Genomic DNA, 22527 nt, shown 5'->3' with positions numbered 1-22527 from the left:
AAAAATTCTTAGAATACCAGACTTACACATTTGTTACTCTGGGGGTGCCAAAAGATTGAAATTAGATCCTCTTTAAAGTATACACATTCACACATGCTCAAATACCTTTTATATTATTTTTTAATAATATGTTTGTATATGCTTTACTGGCAAATTAAATTTTTAAAAGCACTGTGAATTCTAAACAGCAGGTATATAAGAAATGTTGAATTAGACTAAATTACTGCCACCAGCCCACTCAACTGGTATTCACTTAAATAAAAGGAATCCCTCTATTTTATCCCATTAAATGAAATGGAATAATATATTTTTAAGCCCTCAAAAATCATACTACCAAGCAATTCGCATGTTATTGTTAAGTGTAAGAGTATCTCTCTTAAGGATAACAGATTTTTTTAAAGTTTAGTAATAGGAAAATACTACATCTAAAACCACTCATAATTCCCTGGGCTTTTATATGGAAGAGCCATACTTTACTTCCAGACATGGCTAAAATTCATACTCATTTTTCTTCATGACAAAAATAAGATTTGTAACAAAAACAAAGTAACTATTCATTAGTGACTAGAGGTCATTTCCCCCAAGTTTCTAGACTACAGACAAGTAAATAGTAGAAAGCAAATAAAATGTTTCTGATTGAAAAGCTAAGTCTATTTAAAAGGGCAAACTATTGCAGTCACCCCATCTGTATTTGATTAGGAACCTGAGTAATGACTAATGATCTGAAGGATTTAGAAATGCCTACAGCACTGTTGAAGGAAAAGAAAAAAATAGCGTTTTGAATAATACATTAAAGGATTTAATTGCAGCACAGGTAGAAGCTTCTCTTTAATGAAAAGAAAATAGGAGCATCCTACTAGTTTCCAATTGTTTCTATAAATTAGGGGCTTAAAACAAAAACATTAATCAAGGAAATTAAAGAAGATGTAAAGAAATGGAAAGATACTCCATGCTCCTGGGTTGGAAAAATTAATATTGTAAAAATGGCCATACTACCCAAAGCAATCTACAGATTCAATGCAATCCCTATCAAATTACCCAAGACATTTTTCACAGAACTAAAACAAACAATCCAAAAATTTATATGGAACCACAAAACACCCAGAATTTCCAAAGCAATTCTCAAGAACAAAAACCAAGCAGGAGGCATAACTGTCCCAGACTTTAGGCAATACTGCAAAGTCATCAAGACAGTGTGGTATTAGTACCAAAACAGACAGACAAACCAATAGAGAACCCAGAAATAAACCCAGACACCTTTGGTAAATTAATCTTTGACAAAGGAGGCAAGAATATAAAATGGGAAAAAGACAGTCTTTTCAGCAAGTATTTCTGGGAAAACTGGACAGCTGCATGTGAATCAATGAAACTGGGACACACCCTCACACCATGCCCCAAAATAAACTCAAAATGGCTGAAAGACTTAAATATAAGACAAGACACCATCAAACTCCTGGAAGAGAACATAGGCAAAACATTCTCTGACATCACCCTTATCAATATTTTCTCAGGTCAGTCTCCCAAAGCAATAGAAATAAGAGCAAAAATAAACCAATGGGACATAATAAAACTGACAAGCTTTTGCACAGCAAAGGAAACCAAAAAGAAAACAAAAAGACAAAAGACAATTTACAGAATGGGAGAACATAGTTTCAAATGATGCAACTGACAAGGGCTTAATCTAGAATATAGAAGCAGTTTATACGACTCGCTAACAGCAAAAAAGCCAACAACCCAATGGAAAAATGGGCAAAAGACCTGAATAGACATTTCTCCAAGGAAGAGGTACAGATGGCCAACAAGCACAGGAAAAAATGCTCAACATCCCTGATTATTAGAGAAATGCAAATCAAAACTACCATGAGCTACCACCTCACACCAGTCAGAATGGCCATCATGAATAAGCCCACAAATAACACATGCCAGGAGGGGGTGTGGAGAAAAGGGAACCCTCCTGCACTGTTGGTGGGAATGTCAACTGGTACAGCCACTATGGAGAACAGTATGGAGGTACCTTAGAAATCTATACATAGAACTACCATATGACCCAGAACTCCCACTCTTGGGCATATATCCAGACCAAACTCTATTCACAATAGCAGCTCTATTCACAATAGTCAAGACATGGAAACAACCCAAATGTCCATTGACAGATGATTGGATGAGGAAGATGTGGTATACATAGTCAATGGAATACTACTCAGCCATAAAAAGAATGAAATAATGCCATTTGCAGCAACATGGATGGAACTAGAGACTCATACCGAGTGAAGTAAGTCAGAAAGAGAAAGGTAAATACCATATGATATTACTTATAACTGGAATCTAATATAAGGCACAAATGAACCTTTCCACAGAGAAGAAAATCATGAAGTTGGAGAAGAGACGTGTGATTGCCAAGGGGGAGGGGGAGGGAGTGGGGTGGTTGGGGAGCTTGGTGTTAATAGATGCAAACTATTGCCTTTGGAATGGATTAGCAATGAGATCCTGCTGTGTAGCCCTGGAAACTATGTCTAGTCATTTATGATGGAGAATGATAATGTGTGAAAATAGAATGTGTACATGTATGTGTAACTGGGTCACCATGCTATGCGGTCAAAAAAAAAAAATGTATCGGGTAAATAGCAATTAAAAAAAATACAAATGTATTACCTTAGAGTTCTTTAGGGCAGAGGGGTATCACCAGGCTAAAATTAAGACATAGGCACGTCTACATTCATTTCTGGAGGCTGTAGGGGTATATATATTTTATTGCCTTTTCCAGCTTCTAGAAGATGTCTGCCTGCATTCCTTGTCTGGTTCATGGTCCCCTTCCATCTTCAAAACCAGTAATGGCCAGTTGAATCCTTCTCATGCCACATCACTCTGACACTGATTGTCCTACCTTCTTTTAGTTATAAGGACCTTTGTAATTACACTGAGACCAGTTATTTGGGGGCTTTAACAGATTTTTTTCTTTTCTTTTCTTTTTTTTAACATACAAACATTCCTGACTCTGTCATTAATGGTTGCTATATAATGAACTGTGTCTGGCCCACATTCATATGTCGAGGTTCCAGCTCTCATATGACCATATTTGAGAAACGGCCATTATGGGAGTATTTCAGGTTAAATGAAATCATAAGTGTGGGGCCCTGATCCAAAAGGACTAGTGTCCTTATCAGAAGAGAAAACAGAAATCTATTCTCTGTCTCTTCCTCTCTCTATCTCTCTTGGTCTCTCTGTCTGTAACCCTGTCTCTGTCTCTACCCAACTCCCTCTGTGAGGACCCAGCAAGAAGGTGGTCATCTACTAGCCTGAAACAGAGGCATCACCAGAAACCAACTCTCATCTTGGAATTGCTACCTCCAGAACTGTGAGGAAAAAAAAAAATTGTATTTTTCCCAACCATCTAGTCTATGGTATTTCCAGTGGCAGCCCAAGAAGACTAACACAACAACAATACTAATTACACTTGGTAACTCTGATCTAAATGCTTTCTGTGCATTATTTTAACTTATCCCTATAATAACACAGTGTTTTGATGACCATTTTATCAATAAGGTGAATAGTGCCTGGAGAGATTAAACAATGCATCTAAGGTTATATAACTAGGAATAGGCAGAAGAGTCAGACCCAAACCTCTGACTTTTCATTTTATAGCCTACCTTCAGTTTGGATAATTTTTAAAATCCCACATAATATGTAAACCTTGGTAATGTCTGTCATTTATGGGGGGCCAGAATAGTCTGTGTCAACTAGCGTAAATTTTTTATGTATATTGTGTATTATTTGTTTAGGTATACTTCTATGCATAAAATTATAGGCAGAACTAAAATCTTACTAGGTAATTTCTAAAGCTTTCTAAATTTTTATAAATGCCCTGGAGGCTGAAAGCATAGTGTAGTAGAATGGGGCCAGGGAAAACAAGCCTACTCTCAATTACATCAGGAAAATGGCTGAAAGACTATGTAGAAAATCTGGTTTAAAAATAAAACTGCTCAGTGAATTTTTTCTATATATCCTTCGCGAAAATATCCTACATCCCCATTTCATGAGAGCTTAAGGCAAAGTGGAATCACTATGGATTCAAATAGAGAAATTTTTTTTCCACATATGTGAATGCATTTTAACTGATTTTGGACAAGCACAAAGGCCTACTTTCTCATCTATAAGCTGTTGGAAAAAAAAGGATTATGATTAAATGTTATAATGAACAGATATGTGTGTATCATCACCATAACAATGTAAGCATTAGAGTTGTTTTCCATAAAATTTAAAAAGTATTTCTGGCATACATGCTATTTTTAAAACATTTGTGTAGCAAGCAAACTATATAAAAGTGTTATATAACAGTACTTATATATACTATATATGTACATATTGAGACAAGCATGTACGAAATAATAAGAAATATATATAATACATATTATACAGTAGTATTACTTTCATAATTAAGAAAACATTAATGTTAAATACATTGGAAGACTAGAGAGGAAGATAAAACAGAAGTTATAAAGCATCATATTCACAAAAATGAAAAAAAAAAAAGAAAGAAACTTCACTGGTTTCTCTCAATGCTTTTTTTCTAAAATGTCATCTCTTGTATCTAAAGATCCTGGAGAGACACCATGTGAATCTACTTTTTCTACATCAACAAGCCCTGTGTGATGCTAGTAAAGCCTACACTGCAGCACCTAAAATCAAATGAATTTGCTTACTTGTTTGCTTGTTTGTTTGTAAGAAGATATTTCCCCAGACATATGTGATTTAATTGTGATGATTTAACCAAAAGCAATGACTCAAGAGAGAAGAGATCTTGCAAAACACAATCTAATCATTCTTTATCTGTATATCTTTGTTTACATCATCATCTGGTACACAATTTATTTAATAACTAGATTTTTGCAGATGCAGGGACAATAATACAAAGTGAAACGATTTAACTACAACCGTTTAGTCCAATGAACATGCTAAATTTAGTCCTTAGAAAAGTACTTAATGAGTATGTGTCAAATAGAGGTTTATAGTTCTTGTAATAATCATTATACTCAAGCATTACCTTTAATTTTCTCCAATATCTGAGAGGAAAAAATAATTTTTTTACGTAACATAAACTCTCAAAAGTTCAAGTAGTCAGATATTTAAGTTTTTAAGTGAAAATGGAAAAACATCAATATGGCAGAATATGAAATCAAGTACTATAACTTTCAATTAATATGCTGCTCCTCCACAACTGTCCCCGTATTGCCCACCTAAGTATTTCATTCAGCCACATTTGGATCCTAAATTGATTTATGGAAAGTAGAGTAGAATTTTCTGGATTTGTCTGCCCAACATACCTTCCTCCCTTATTTTGGACATAGAACTCCATCTTTTTCAGCTTGGGTTACTATACCTCCATATTCAATATGTTCTTGGTGGAACTGTCAACCACAGTGCTCTCTGTATTCCATCCTTGGCCAGGAGTACATGTCTCAGTCCAGGCTAATTAGATTATCTCCCTTTGAGCTTCAAGCTTCATGATTCCAGCTGCCTCGATTATGCTTCCCCCCAAAAGCAGTGTTTTGAGTTTCTGACTAATGTTGCTTAAACTTATTTTCTTTTTTGTCCTTTCTTAGATTCTATTCAGCTTTTCTGTTGACTGTGAAAGCCACCAAGTATTTTACTGAGAGGTTCTTTTTAGTATAAATCAGTCAGAGGTGGTTCCTGTTGCTTCCAGCCAAATAACTACTCCAATACAGTTGGAAAGACGAATTTAATCCACATCAGAGAATGGGGACCATATGTCCTTAACTACAGAAAAAGTTTGGATTTTCCATCCCAAGGCACCAAAAGAGATTATAAACTGTTTAGTGTTGTAAAACTTAATTTTAATATTTTAGCATATTTCCCCTTTTGTTATCATGGATAATTATTTTGACCATTTTAGGGGGAAAAATGTTGTCTGTATTTTTGTACATACATTATCTGGCTGTCAATCAAGATAAAGGTATTCAAATCTAAAGACTCCAAAATAATATCATAACTGTGTTCCTAACATGTCACAATCTATTTCCACTGGTTATACAAAGAGCTTAGAAACATGTGGACTCTCTGTATACAATAATTTATAGGAGTAAACTAAGCACTTTTAGTATGAGGTTGCTATATTTTTAAGTGTCAAACATATCACAGCTAGTACTAGCAATAACAATGTCATTATTATTTCATTATTATTATTACAGCTTTTTTATTGGGTGTTTCCAGTGTTCTATGAGTTAAGTACTTTGCAGACATCATTTTGCTTAAAATTCATGTCAAATACCCTAAGAGGTATTATCTTGATACAATGTTGAATATTCTAAAGCTCAGAGAGGTTAGTAAAGATCAAAGATGTGTATGGAACCCAGGCCTGTCTGATATCAACATTAGGAATCTTAATTTATTACATTAGATTTTTGAGTATTTATTTTTTTTCCTGCTGTTCTATTATGGTAATTTTTATTTTGAGCTATTTCATTGGTAAATCTGAATTATAATATTTTCTTGCATTTTTTAACAAATTTCCATTTATTTCTTCTTTCTTAATCTCATATATTTTAACATTCATGGAATATAGTCGAACAGGAATCTTCCATAAATGAAACTAAGCTGCTGGACCAGCTAGAATTTCTAACTGTCTTGAGCATTTTCACAAAATATAAACAGCAGTCTCTGTCAGGAAATCTTGATGGCAAGCATATGCTGTAAATTAATAACTGGAAGCAGACATTCAAAATTGAAAGTGACAGCATTTAAAAAATGATTTCCTTTAAATTGTTTGTCTGTAATTATTTTTAAGATATTACGTAGGGGACTAATTAGGTACAAGATACCTGAGGGAGACAAACAGGAACAAGATTGATTAATTGAAGTTATAAAAGTTCCTGGGAATAAAAAAATGAATTAGCTTTAGGAGAAGAATTGACTACTAGACTTGTGTTTTGAATAATGATTAAAAAGAATGACAGGCTAAATTTATTTTTCTTATGTCTGAAACATAAAATTCTCAGTTTCTGCTTTTAAATTGATATATAAATTAAACTGAAATGCATACCTCATAAAATATAAAAATTAATAAAATCGATGCTGTTTAAAAATACACAAATGTAAAAATTGTGTCTTATGTAGATTAAACTAAGAACTCCTTGATCTATTATAGTTTTCCTTCCGTCCACATACAAGTCTTCTTTATTTGTTTGGCATTAACTATAGTCACTGTGTATCCCAAGTAAGTTCCATGCAATATATTTTCATTAGCCATAAATTTCCTTAAATATCTGTAATATTTGATGTTTTTATCTTTCTCTACCTTTCTTGAAAAGCCTTCTTTCCTTTGACTAACTGACCATCATCACACCAATTTTATTCCCCTTTTCCATCTCCTCTTCAATGGCTACTCCTTTCTCTCATTCACTAAATGAATGGTTTCCCTCAAACTCAGTCTTCCACTGTTTCTTCCTGCTAGTCTCTCAGAGAGACAAGCCCTGGAGACAAGCCCTGGAGGCTCATGGATTTCCTTTTCGGCCAGATTAACAAATAACCAGGTCATTGGATTTGGGTTAGCTCAGTGGATCCCCCTAATATAAGCTGCCTAGCTTCACTGGCTTGCCAGAGTCAGGACACATTTCCCTGAGCAGGAAGCTCCCATTGTTACATGGACAATGAATTTTCCCTTATCTTCATTTCCAAAATCCCTTTAAATATGTAGAATAGAACCATTTTGAGTCTCTTATTTTTAGCTCTTTGTCTGATATGTTAAAGTATGTGTAAATTAAGTTCTCTGAGTGGATTATGGAAGCTAGAAAGAGGTCTTTTTCTTTGATGTCTTTCTGTGTGATTTTCCCAATAACCTCATTTTACATTTATACCATTTGATGCTAGTGACTCTGCATAATGATTCCTTGGCTTAAGTAGTCATTCTATATGACTTCTTCCAAAATCTATGTGCCCAGTCTTCAAAACACTTAGAAAGTACTGTTCCTTATTTCTAAGTACTTCCTACTTTTAATTCATGTTACTCAGGATCAAAAGTATACAATTATCCTTGATTTATTCTTTTCTTTTCATGGGCAGTCATCAAGTTTCTACCAATATATTTTTTTTTTTTGCATATGTCTTAAATACATTTTTCCTGTCTCCCTAGTTGGTGATCGTTAATTTTATGTGTCAACCTGAGTGGATTAAGGGAAGTCCAGATAGCTGGTAAAAGATTATTTCTGTTACTGTGTGAGGATCTTTTGGTATTTGAATTAATACACTGAGTAAATAAGATCACCCTCACCAACATGGGTGGACCTTATCCAGTTTTGTCCAGGGCCTGAATAGGTGGAAACAGGGTGAATTTGCTCTCTGTTTAAGCAAAGTCATCAGCTTCTTCTGCCCTCAGACACTGGCATTCTTGGTTCTTGAGCCTTCAGACTTGGCCTGGGGCTTAAACTGTTATGGCATTCTTGGTTCTTGAGCCTTCAGACTTGGCCTGGGGCTTAAACTGTTATGGCATTCTTGGTTCTTGAGCCTTCAGACTTGGCCTGGGGCTTAAACTGTTATCACTGGATCCCTTGGTTCTTAGGCCCTTAGATTTATACTCGAACTACACCACCAGGTTTCCTGGGCCTCCAGCCTATAGACAAGGGATGATGGGACTTCTCATTCTCCTTATCACAAGAACCAATCTTGTATAATCCCTCTCCCCTCAACTACATGTATATGTATGTACGTATACATACATACACACACAGATACATCCTATCAATTTTGTTTCTCTAGAGAAGCCTAAAACAGCTCAGGGCTAGATTATTTGCATTCAATTGATCTTTCTCAAAGCTACCACACATGCTGAGCTAATTTTTGTTTTTTTGTTTTTTGCTTTTTATGGCTGCACCCATGGCATATGGCATATGGAAGTTCCCAGGCTAGGAGTCAAATAGGAGCTACAGCTGCTGGCCAATGCCACAGCCATAGCAACACAGGATCCAAGCCGTGTCTGTGACCTATACCACAGCTTTTGGCAATGCTGGATCCTTAACCCACTGAGCGAGTCCAGGGATCAAAACCATGTTCTCCTGGATACTAGTTGGGTTCATTACTGCTCAGCCACAACAGGAACTCCTGATGCTGAGCTAATTTTTGTCATGTCATTTCTCTGCTTAAAACATATAGACAAGCACTTATCTCTGTATCAGTATTTCAAATAGTTGTGAAAAGACAAAACTCAATAATACACAGAGAGTATCCCAAATATTCAGGTTTTCATTTTCTATTTCCAGATATCTTAATTCAATAGGTTTGGGTAAAAAGAGAACAACATATTTTAAACAACATATTTTTAAGTGAGCATCTCAAATGATTATAATCAGTCAACTCAAAGACCCTATTTTAAGGAATACTACTTTATGATGTTTACTTATCTGCTTCCCATTTTTCTTTTTTATTAATTCTTTGTTACCACTCTGCTACACACTGTCCTCTGAATTCACCTTGTAAATTCCTCCCCCAAGGTTGCTTTCTAATTTTCTCCCTCAATCCTTTCTCTTTCCTTCTTCCACTAACCCTAATCAGAATGGATTAATTTAAACAAAACCAGTTATTGTCTCAACTAAAGTTCCATTTGTTACCTCAATCAAGAAACTATTTAATCTCCTGCAGTAAGTTAGTCTCTTTAAACTCAAATCATGCATGTCTATGTCTTTACTATATCAATTAGCTGCGTATTTCTTTGGTGTTACTACTTACTTTTACACTCAAGCATCATAGCTTCTCCACTAGAATATAAATTCCTTGAAGACAATGATCTTATCTTGTAGATTCTTATTCCTTTACAGCACTTAGAAAAATGCTTATGCCTGTCGGTACTCAATGCATTTTTTTAATGTGCAGTTTTATCATGTTCCCTGTAGCATTAAAATAATGTTTCAGAAGTTACGTGGCAGGAAACAGAATCTAGTATTAGATGTGTTTCAAAAAGAGCATAGTTGTTGCAATTAAAGTAACTTAAAAACATTACTCTGAAAGTTTAATAATACATATATATGTGTAGGAGTACATAGACGCATATATATATGTACATATATACACATACACAACCACATATAAAATATACTTGGTTTGCTTTGTTCTTAGATTATCTCTCAAGGTGTCCATTAATACAATTTAGAACATTATTCTTAAAAATAAATTTTACATCTTTCCTGCATGATAAATATGAGATATAGCCCAAGTCTTCATGTCTTTTATGTAAATCATCTTGACTCTACATAATTATAATTAAGAACACTAACATTAGTCAAAGACTAATAATAATTACAAGAGGACACACAGAGCCTTTACCAATCTGGGTAATGTAATCAAAGAGAATAAATAACATTTGATCTCATAAATTCTAATATCCCATGCTGTATACATATTTACCATTTTTATCTTGAAATATACCAACTTCTGTTATTTGCCCATTTATTCAGCACTTTATTATTTCTTCATGTGTTAAATTCATAAAATATCTTTGTAAATGTGATGCAATTCACAAGCACTGAGAATTATAAAATGATAGTTCTATTAACTAGCCCAGAATTACATTAATTTTGGCCAAAGTCAACTATAACAGGCTCTAAAAGTAAGTAAAACAGGATTTTTAATAGAAATAATATGAAAAATGTAAAGTTGAATAGAACCGTAAATAATTGACAGCATTTTTTTGATAGAAAACATCAGAGCATGGCATCAAACATAACTAACTAGGCACGTTCTCTCTTGTACAGTCAAATAAGTATTCACTATTTTCCCTGAAACAGAGCTTATCCACCTCCAAGCTGCTATCTATACTATTGCCTCCTTAAGGTCCATCTCAAATTGTGTGTTCTCTGAGATCACCCACAGAGTACTTGTGTTCCTGTGGCAGAAGCTGGGGCACTACAAAACAGCATCATGTCCTTGCCTTTTATAGTTCACAGGCCAGATAGATTTGTTCCGCATACGACAGAGACAATGGATTGCGAAGGAAACATTTTAAAATGAGAGGACATTTAAAGTGACCCTTGTAAAATAATTACGAGTTTATCTGGAAAATGATAAGGGAAGGATATTTTAGACAGAGGGGGGCAGTGCAAGCAAAAATAGCAAGGTGTAGTTCTTCCTTGAGATTAAGTGAAAATAATCAATGTGGAAATTGAGAAATGGACAGTGACCTAGGAAATGCCACAGGCAGGACTGAGTACCCCCCTGAAGTTGAGACAATGGAAACTTCTGAAGGTTTATCCTGTTTCCAGTCTTCCTACTGGATACTTCCCCCCACCAAACCCCACAACACTTCTTTCAGTTATTTAAACATAATGCTGAAATGTATTTTGGTCTAGTTCATGGATGGGAAGCTTTTTTTTTTTTTTTTTTTTTTTTTTTCCTCCTCAAAATAATCAACCAGTAAGTTTGGCTTCTTGTTAAAGCTGGCAAAATAGAGTATGTCACCAAGAGAAAACGACATTTTCGTGTTTTTATGAGATAAAAATAAAGTCCATCTACTAGCTATCTAAATCTTTATCAAGATATTTAAAAGACTGTGCTGCCTTAACCTATGGAGAAGATCTGACCTTGATTATGTAATGACAGAGTGTAGAGGGGCAATTACTGCACTCATAAACAACATGAAGGATTGAAGTATTTAGCAGCAAATTCTTATGATTTTTCCCATTTTTAAAAAAACTTTATTGAGGTATAGTTAATTCACAATGCTATATTATTTCCCATATTTTTAATGACTAAAAGAAATTTTATGCTTATGTTGTATAGACAGAGGCTTAAGGTTTCCATTTCAGGAAATGTTGATATTTCTATAATATATATGACTAACAGTTTTCACCTTTGTACACAGTTTCATGTGCATTTAGTAGGGCTTAGTTTGCCTCCATTGCAATGATTTTTTTTTTTTTTTTTTTGAAGTGGGAAGTCATAGAGTTTCAATTACACAGTTTTGGGACTTCATCATTAATCAAATGATTGCTGCTCCTGGAAATAGACTATTGGTTACAAAAATATCTGCGAATGAGTGAATGGTCTCCCATTTTAAAATCAGACTAAAAAAGCAAAGGAAAATTAAAATTTTATTTTATTTACTTATTTATTTATTTGTCTTTTGTCTTTTTAGGACCATACCCATGGTATATGGAGGTTCCCAGGCTAGGGGTCGAATCGGAGCTGTCGCTGCTGGCCTACCCCAGAGCCACAGCAACACCAGATCCGAGCTGCATCTGTGACCTACACCACAGCTCATAGCAACACTGGATCCTTAACCCACTGAGTAAGGCCAGGGGTCGAACCCACAACCTCATGGTTCCTATTCGGATTAATTTCTGCTGTGCTATGATGGGAACTCTGAAAAATTAAATTTTTAACTGTGTGAATTAAATAAAAGTTCCCATGAATAAAGAAAATTATTCCTCTAGTCTTAAGGCCTTGGTACTTAATCTTAGATGTAAGTTAAGGAAAACCATTTTATGTATCCTTGGGCTATTAAATATTTTAATGCCAAGGGAAGCAATATAAAATATTTTCTAATAAAACATGGTTTTTTTCCTGCATGGCACATATAACAATATATATATATTACAATCTAAACTCTAATTTAGAAAGGTTGATCACACTTTTTTTGTCATCGGCTCAACAAATCATTTTTGGGATGAATGGAAGAACTTTGCCCCAATGCACTTGGTTTCAGAAACGTATTCATAAAATTCTGTTACTATTTTATTTTATTTTATTTTTATTTTTTTGCCTTTTTAGGGCCGCACCTGCGGCATAGAGGTTCCCAGGCTAGAGGTCCAATAGGAGCTACAACTGCCGGCCTACACTACAACCACAGCAACATAGGATCCGAGCTATGTCTCTGACCTACACCACAGGTCATGGCAACACCAGATCCTTAACCCACTGAGCAAGGTGAGGGATCAAACCCACAACCTCATGGTTCTTAGTCGTATTCTCTTTGGCTGCGCCACGACGGGAACTCGTGTTACTATTTTAAAATTACATTTAAAAGCAAGTATACAAGCAGCTTATACAGCTCACAAAAAAGCCAACAACCCAATGGAAAAATGGGCAAAAGACCTGAATAGACATTTTTCCCAAGGAAGAGGTACAGATGGCCAATAAGCACAGGAAAAAATGCTCAACATCGCTGATTATTAGAGAAATGCAAATCAAAACTACCATGAGCTACCACCTCACACCAGTCAGAATGGCCATCATGAATAAGCCCACAAATAACACATGCCAGGAGGGGGTGTGGAGAAAAGGGAACCCTCCTGCACTGTTGGTGGGAATGTCAACTGGTACAGCCACTATGGAGAACAGTATGGAGGTACCTTAGAAATCTATACATAGAACTACCATATGACCCAGAACTCCCACTCTTGGGCATATATCCAGACCAAACTCTCCTTAAAAAAGACACATGCACCTGCATGTTCATTGCAGCTCTATTCACAATAGTCAAGACATGGAAACAACCCAAATGTCCATTGACAGATGATTGGATGAGGAAGATGTGGTATACATAGTCAATGGAATACTACTCAGCCATATAAAAGAATGAAATAATGCCATTTGCAGCAACATGGATGGAGCTAGAGACTCATACCGAGTGAAGTAAGTCAGAAAGAGAAAGGTAAATACCATATGATATCACTTATAACTGGAATCTAATATAAGGCACAAATGAACCTTTCCACAGAGAAGAAAATCATGAAGTTGGAGAAGAGACGTGTGGTTGCCAAGGGGGAGGGAGTGGGGTGGTTGGGGAGCTTGGTGTTAATAGATGCAAACTATTGCCTTTGGAATGGATTAGCAATGAGATCCTGCTGTGTAGCCCTGGAAACTATGTCTAGTCATTTATGATGGAGCATGATAATGTGTGAAAATAGAATGTGTACATGTATGTATAACTGGGTCACTATGCTGTACAGTAGAAAAAAAATTGTATTGGGGAAATAACTATTAAAAAATAATAAAATCCCAAGTATTCAAAAAAAACCACAAAGCTACTTTGCACAAATTGTTTTCTTTGATATATAAATATTTGTTTCATGAAAATGTAATTGTCTCAACTGTCTATTTACATAAAATGCTTAGAATGTTTGAGCCAAAAATACTATAAAGAATACTACAGTACTAGCTTTCAAGTTTTAAAGTAATAAATTATGAATACAGTTTCTGAAACTGTGGTCATATATTTATATTATAAATACAAGGCCTTGAACATACCTGCAATTTTAGAACTAAAAAAGTAACATGTGACATGCTGCAGTGTCGTTACCTAAGTTATATGAAGAATGCTTTTATAAGTTGGTCAGTCATGACTAAGAAATCATTAGCATTATTTGTCACACACTTTCTGTTTGGAACCAGAAAAGCCAGGGAAATAGAACGTATTACAAGCTTGTACCCTAAAGCAAAATCATAAAACAAAATCAATAGCATTTGAGTTGTTCTGTTACCAGTTTAAGGTTTATCTTAATTGTTCTGTCACTTATTCCTGATTGAAAAGCTAGTTGTTACATCAAACCACAATGACATATTTATACAAAGCTATGTTTCTTCTTCTGCATTTGAACATAATTATAATTTTATCATAAAAGAAAAATTGTATTTTAAATGTGAAATTCCATAGATAAACCTGGGCTATAATGAAAGTGTGTATTATATATTATTGCTTTTGTTTTACGTGAACATAAAAGAATGGTGATGACTTTGTGGCAGAAATATCGGCAAGTTCTCCTGGATATAAGCTCCTTGAAATCTCTTTAGGACCAAAATCTTTCATGCTAAAAACCCAGGAGAGATTGAGTTGGTCAGGAAAGATAGAGAACTTACTTGGTGCTGTAAGTTCCGCTCAGTGCTGTCAACCACATCTCAATAAAACTGGAGAAAAAATGTTTTGACTACATTCTACTCTCCAGTCAGACTGAAATAAATAGTTATATAATAAACATATGATCAATAAATGGATAAAATAATCTAAATTAACAAAAACTTTTTTTTTTAAATCTTTTTTTTGTCTTTTTATGGCCACATCCACGGCATATGGAAGTTCCCAGGCAAGGGGTCAAATCAGAGCTGTAGCTGCTGGCCTACGCCAGAGCCACAGCAACGCGGGATCCAAGCTGCACCTGCAACCCACACCACAGCTCACGGCAAGGGTGGATCCTTAACCCACTGAGTGAGGCCGGGGATTGAACTCGCAACCTCATGGATGCTTGTCATGTTCATTAACCACTGAGCCACAATGGGAATGCCATGGAAACATGCAAAGTTAACCTACCTCAAACTGTATAGCACTGTAATATTCACTATTACAAATTATCTATTACTGAAAAATAAGAGGACCCATGCTATCATATATATATATATATATATATATATATATATATATATATATATATATATATGGAGTTTAATACTAAAATCCCGTTCTTTCCTTTCTAATCTCCCTTATATCCTGTTGATTTAAGGTGGTCATTTTCCTGCTGTTGAATAAAACCTCAAGATATTCCATGGTTTAAAAAAAAAAAGAAAATAAACAGAGTTAGAAAATCTATTAATAGAAAGTACTATGATCAAGTTTTTTAAAAAAGATTCTAATAGTTCAATACATTCATCAATACTTCAGATTTCATTTAAAGGTAGAAATTTTTCTTCCGTCCCAGATAAGATGTGTTCCCAGAAAATCTCCGAACTTTGGTGAAGAGGTTGTGAGAGATTTCTTTTTACTTTATTGACCACCTCTCCGAATGTTTACTAGCATCTCTATTTTTAACACTCAGGTTGCCATCATTTGGTGTGGGCAATTGAAGAGGAAAGACTGGTAAGATCGGCAGCAAATTTTCAACTTATTGTGAAAAGGTTGGATATTTCAGGTCAGACTTGTGTTTAAAACAGAATCTGTCAATGGGGCACTTTCAGTATTGGTGTGCTCTCCTGCAGCCACTTGATTTTAGAAACACATTTCAATTACAGGTGACCTTTGAGCAGCACAGGTTAGAACTGCATGGGTCCCCCTACTTTTTAAAATAGATATTTTGCAATAATAAATACTACAATACTACACAATTCAAAGTTGGTTGACTTTGCTCTTTAAAAAATGTTTCCTGTTGATTTGGATAATTTTATTCATCATTTGTTTATTCATTTGATCATGTATTTATTAGATTACTCATTACTTCCATAGAAGACTGATGAAGTTTAAAAGATAAAAGTTAGTAGTAAGAGAGGGGAAAAAAAATGTGTCTAGAAGTCCTGGGTGAAAAGTCTAAAGTGCTTGAGGAAAAATTTAGGTTTAAATTTGGTAACGGTTAACACTGTGAAAACCTGAGAGGCCTCATAGCTTCTATTCCCTTAAATTCATCAACTGCAAAAACAATTCCCCTGATTCAACATTTCAAATATCCCTGGATTAAGATATGTATTTATAAGGATTTGAAGAAGATTATTAAGGTTATAATGTAATATTTGAATCTTCCTGAGTCCTCCTCATTAGAAAATGACAGAGATTTGGTTAGTCAAATATTGGGAGAAAGTAGAACAAGCAACTGGCAATTTTGAAAAGTGAGATAATGTCTTGCAAAAATGCATTACTTTATAAGTTCTCCCTTTTGAGAGACATGCTGTTGTTTGCTATAAAAATGGTAGAATCTCCAAGCTAAGTTCCCTCCAGAGGTGAAGTTCATGTGCAGGTTTTACCTGGATCTTCTCTGTTTGTGAGGTTTGAAGCTTAGGAAGCTATGCCACCGTGCTGCTTGCTATGCTGATACACCTGCTAATACTTCTGTTGTGAGTAATAGGGTCCTTGCTGCTGACCGAGGAGTTTTTTGTCTTTTATTAACATCCATGGAACTGTAGTTGGGCTAAATTATTAACCTGGGCACTTATTTTTTCTGTGGGTATTCTACTTTTAGGTCTCTTCCCCACTACCAAGTTTAAATAGGATAATATCCTAGCATCAAACCAAAAACCCACAGTTAATATCTACAACTACGTAAGGCAGTAAGCTAGCATCTAGATCAAAGAATGTGAGCTTGTGGGGAAAATAGTTTACAGAAACAAGATGACTGTATTAACTGCAAGTGTGATAATGACTGCATTTAAGGAATATCAGACAAGCCTAACATCTTTTGTTGGCTATAAGACCTGATGAACCTAGGCGCTGCCAGCACACACTAAATGGAGAAGTTACTAAGTTAATATGAATGCAGTAGCAGGACTAAACTCCACACTAAGAGAAAGGAGAAAACCGTAAAAGCAGAATATAAACAGAGCAGGGTAGGCACAATGCGGCAGAGAAAAGAAATGTCTCCAAGTAAAATGGGAATCCAGAGAAAGCAAGAAGATAAACAAAGCTGAAGGATAATTTTTTTAACACTTCATGAAAATAAATGAAACAGGTATTCCAGAGGTGTGAATTAGGAAAGCTATCCTGAAATTATTCTAATTTCACTTAAACATGAAAGTGGAATTATCTTCAAAGATGAAAAAGATAGACAGAAACATGAAAGATAAAGAAAAGATCATGGTCAAAGCCACAAAGTAAAACGAGAAGAGCAAGAAAAATAATAGCTATAAAAAATAAAGAGGGTTTATTTTTTTATTTTTTATTTTTTTTGTCTTTTGTCATTTGTCTTTTTAGGGCCACACCTGTAGTATATGGAGGTTCCCAGGCTAAGAATCGGGGCTGAAGCTGCTGGCCTACCCCATAGCCACAGCAACGTGTTTTTTTGTTTGTTTTTTTTAAAGATGCAAACTGTTGGTATTTTGAAACAAGCTAAAATAAATCATGAAAATAGAGAAGCTATGAAAGAAAAACACATATCAGAAAAACTCAATAATGAGAATTTTTAAAAATCTGAATAAAATGAAGATATTAGAGATTAGACAAAAAGTGATATAAAAGATAGAAGTTTTATCACTTGTGTAATAGAAGACTGCATGATGAAAAACAAATTAATAAAAATTAAAAAAATAAAGAATTCAAGAAAACTTTCCTGAATTAAGCTTGAATGGATAGATGAATGGATATTTTATATATATGCAGAAAATGATCCAGAATAGCCAAGATAGAAACCATTCTAACAAAACAACTGGACTTTAAGGAACAGAATGAATTATTTTGAAATTCAGGAAAAAAAAAATCCAACACTCATTGGAAAAGAAAAGCTGTCTGTCATGACATTTTTTGACCGTAATGTTTCATATAAGAAGAAAATGGAATGAAATATTTAAGTCAAAGAAGGAAAATATGAGTAAAGGATTTTTTTTTTCTTTTTCTTTTGGCTGTACTCACAGCATATGGAGTTCCCAGGCCAGGGACTGAATCTGAACCACAGCTTCAACCTATGCCGCAGCTGCAGCAACTCAGGGTCCTTAAGCTACTGTGCCATAGTGGGGAACTCTCAAGTCAAGGCTTTTGTATCTAGCTACATTTATGTTCAATTATTGGGGCCTCAGATATACCTTTATTGATGCATTAGGACACAGGAAATGAGATTCCTATGAGTCTGCTCTGAGGAGTCTGCTAGGGAACAAACTTCAGATAACAAAATGACTAAAGGTCTTTTGGTATTAATAGGGATAAAAGAATGATATTTCAAATTACATTCATGGGAAAAGAAAATCAATGAAGCAGTAGCATTGCTTACAGTAGAAAATATACAAATAGAAGCAAAAAAAAAAAAAAGGAGGCTAAGCACATCATGTTAGGTAAAGTAAGCATTTGAACAAGTGTTGGCAACCTAGAACCCTTCAGTCAAGTCTAGTCCACAGTCCGCTTTATTAAGTGAAATTTACTGGAACACAGTCACATCCATTTATTTACATATTGTCTCCCCCTCCTTTTCAACTAGAACAGCTGAGTTGAATAGTTTCAACAGGGAGCAGATGGCCTATACAACCAGAAATATTTATTACCTCAGTAGTCACATTTGGAGTATGAGAGCAAACCAACTCACTGTTTTGAAAACCAGTGAATTAAAAAATAATAATAATCATCATTTTCCCCCTTCCTTTTTTTCTATAGGAGTTGGGCCTTGGAGTAATCAAATATTTGATATGGAAAGATTTTTTATAGAAATATTTTAGCTAGTAAATATAGAAGAAATAAAAGGAAGGGATTATGAGCTAGAAAATGATGAACATTGGCTGCTATTACCACAGGAGAGAGTCAAAGGGACTTGGTGTGCCTCCTCAAAAAAGTAGTGAATATCACCTTTGATTTCTTTTGTGTGTGTGTGTGTGTGTGTGTGTGTGTGTGTGTGTTTGCCTTCTCTTGAGCCGCTCCCACAGCATATGGAGGTTCTCAGGCTAGGTGTCTAATCGGAGATGTAGCCACCAGCCTACACCAGAGCCACGGCAATGCGGGATCCGAGCCGTGTCTGCGACCCACACCACAGCTCACAGCAACACCGGATCCTTAACCCACTGAGCAAGGCCAGGGATTGAACCTGCAGCCTCACAGTTCCTAGTTGGATTCCTTAACCAGTGCGCCATGATAGGAACTCCTGATTTATTTCTTAAAAAACAAAAACAAAAACAGGTCTAATCAAAACTCTACATCCAATGACAATTTATAGGAAATAAAGGACACAGAGAAAAATGTTAAATGACCCACTGAAAATACAGTCATTGAAATCCAGGCTTCAGACATCTGATTTCTTTTTTTTTTTTTTGGTCTTTTGTCCTTTTTTAGGGCTGTGCTAGGGGTCGAATCGAATCGGTGCTGTAGCTGCCGGCCTACACCACAGCCACAGCAACGCCACATCTGAGCCGTGTCTGCCACCTACACCACAGCTCATGGCAACGCCAGATCGTTAACCCACTGAGTGAGGCCAGGGATTGAACCCGCAACTTCCTGGTTCCTAGTCGGATTCATTTCTGCTGCGCCATGATGGGAACTCCTAGACATCTGATTTCTTGGACAAATAAATATCCAGGTGGATAAAAAGGAACGACTATAGTGAAGTCTATAGATTGAAAGAGACTTAAAAGACTTACGAACCAGTAACAGTATATGACCCTTATTTGGAGTCTGCTTTGAATAAGTTTTTAATACAGGTATTGAGTGGCTATTTGTTGATATTAAGAAATTTTTGTTTATTTGGGGAGAGTAATAGGAGTATTGAGACTAAGTTTTAAGAGTACTTATTTTTCAGAGATACAAATTGAAATATTTACAGATGAAATGTTATGTCTCTGTTCTGTTTCAAAATAATGGAGTGCGACTCTAAATGAAAGATTTCTCAGGATTTGATAAGGTTGAAGTTGGGTAGTTGATACATAGAGGATCATTATAAGAGTCTGTAATTTTATTTATGCTTGAAATATTCCTTACCAAAAGTTAAAAATGTAAACACTGCAAATGTCAAATTTTGGAAATGAATTCTAAATTTTTTTCTATTTTAACTATTAATTTGCATGTAAATATTAAATCTAGTTATAGCATAGTTATAAACTTACTTTGAAAATTATGTCATTAACAAATTCTTGGTAAAGGAAATTACAATACAATAATTCTTTTTTGGGGGGACCGCACCCACTGCCTATGGAAGTTCCCAGGCTAGGGATTGGATTGGAGCTACAGCTGTCATACTATACCACAGCCGCAGCAATGCCAGATCCAAACCACATCCAAACCAGATCCATGCCACAGTTCACGGGAACACCAGATCCTTAACGATGCCAGAGATGGAACCTGCATCCTCATGGATACTAGTCAGATCATTTTCCACTGCATCACAATGGGAACTCCATAAAACACTTATTTAATGAATTAAATTTATTGTGTTTATTATCTTCATTCATATGATATGTGGTAGAGCAAAGATCAGAGGGCAGCTAATTCTGAAGAAGGGGTGAGCCTTTAAACAATTAATTAATTAACTTCAATTTACATAATGGTTTTATTATTTGTAGAGCTAATGGGTAGCAATTGATTATAGACCATTCACAATCATTCGTAAGTGAAACTGTCTCAGAAATACTACATGGATTTGTACTTCATACTCAAGAAGCAAAGATCAGTCATGAAATGTTAACAATATCCAAAGCATTAGGCATTAAACAAACTGACATTTAGCTTTTAGGTTTCATGTATTTCTGAGAGGATAATTCATGAATTTGCTAACTGGTCTTACTCTACATGCACAGTGGGACATACATAGGTATGCATAGATATATTTTTATTAGCCTCAGATTTATATTTAAATTATAGTAACTGGGACATACATAGGTATACATAGATATATTTTGATTAGCCTCAGATTTATATTTAAATTACAGTAACTAGTTTATTCACATATAAGGCATCAACATGTCTTTATTCCTAGAAATCTGGGCTATTTTGCAAGGTTCTACAACTTCAATATTAAGTAAAATTTTCCTTATAATTATGTTTCCGTTTGTTTCAAGGAAAGATAAATTTTTTTTTTTTTTTTTGCTTTTTAGGGCTGCATCCACTGCAGCTGCTGGCCTAAAACACAGCCACAGCAGTGCCAGATCCAAGCCATATGTCTGAGACGTGCACAGGTCACGGCAACGCCTAAACCACAGGTCACAGCAATGCCAGATCCTTAACCCACTGAGTGAGGCCAGGGATTGAACTCGCAACCTCATGGTTCCTAGACAGATTCATTTCTGCTGTGCCATGACGGGAACTCTGAAAAATGGTTTTTGATTAACTTTTACATTTATTTTATTTGCAATGAGGTAGTATATATTATATAATCTAGAACTAACTATTCTAACGTTTCAATTCCTGGTTTAGTCGATTCAATGTACAGTTTTAAGCATCTTCTATAATTTTATAAAAATTTAATTGCCTGCAGTTTAAAGATTTTAAAAACTCAAGTAACTGGTTTGCTATTTTTTAAACAACTTAATTAGGTAAGTGATGCATAATCACTGAAGACAATTTAATTCCTTTAATTCCAAAGATACATTGTTTATAATGATTTTTTTCCAGTGATTTAGTTGTGTTTTTATAAACAACTATGCAGCCTTCTACATTAGATCAGTAAGTGGGATTTGAAATAAATGTATTAGAGTGATTTATTTTAATGATCGTCAATTGCTGAACTGATACAGACAATTCTATAGTGCATCTTTTGCTTCTTATTCCCGTTTCGCTCACCTTCCTCTCACAGTGCCTGGGCTCACATGGGTACCCTTGCTCTAGCTCTTAGGGTCTCTTCCTTTTTCCTTGTTCCCCTTTTAAAGATGCTGAGTGATGGAGTGCTCTTACAGTATGTCCAGAAATGGTCCCAGAGTAAAATGTAAATGTTTTGGACTCTGTTTTGCACTTCCTACCTTCTCTGGGCCTTTGTTCTGCCAATGATTAAATTAAATCTGGTTTTCTAGATTCTCAAAATTTCCCCATTCATTATAACAGCTGATATATGATAATGTTAAGTAACAAAAATATGGATTGCTTAAAGTGCAAAGGAGTATAATCTCAATGGATGGAAAAGAATAGCACTTATCACATTATCAGTAACA

General features: G+C 35.1%; 1 protein-coding gene and 1 long non-coding RNA gene across 35 annotated transcripts in view; one reads left to right on the top strand and one right to left on the bottom strand.

Moving 5' to 3' along the window:
* Window positions 1–22086, top strand: part of LOC146396961 (uncharacterized) — a 31282-nt gene extending 9196 nt beyond the window's left edge. The window contains exons 2-3 of the long non-coding RNA XR_014827633.1: window positions 19724–20088; window positions 21478–22086. This is a non-coding gene — a long non-coding RNA (uncharacterized LOC146396961). The remainder of the gene's footprint in view (window positions 1–19723; window positions 20089–21477) is intronic.
* The window catches only part of PCDH15 (protocadherin related 15), a 1617506-nt gene that overhangs the window by 86642 nt on the left and 1508337 nt on the right, over window positions 1–22527 (bottom strand). The gene's annotated exons all lie outside the window — the stretch shown is intronic.

The sequence above is a fragment of the Sus scrofa genome, chromosome 14, assembly GCF_054392235.1.
Source record: "Sus scrofa isolate SSC_HxYL_T2T_F1_AM1 chromosome 14, Sscrofa_HxYL_maternal_Yorkshire_Landrace_v2.0, whole genome shotgun sequence".
Classification (NCBI taxonomy): domain Eukaryota; kingdom Metazoa; phylum Chordata; class Mammalia; order Artiodactyla; family Suidae; genus Sus; species Sus scrofa.
Note: the sequence above shows the minus strand (reverse complement) of the source record. Positions and strands in the feature narration are given on the sequence as shown.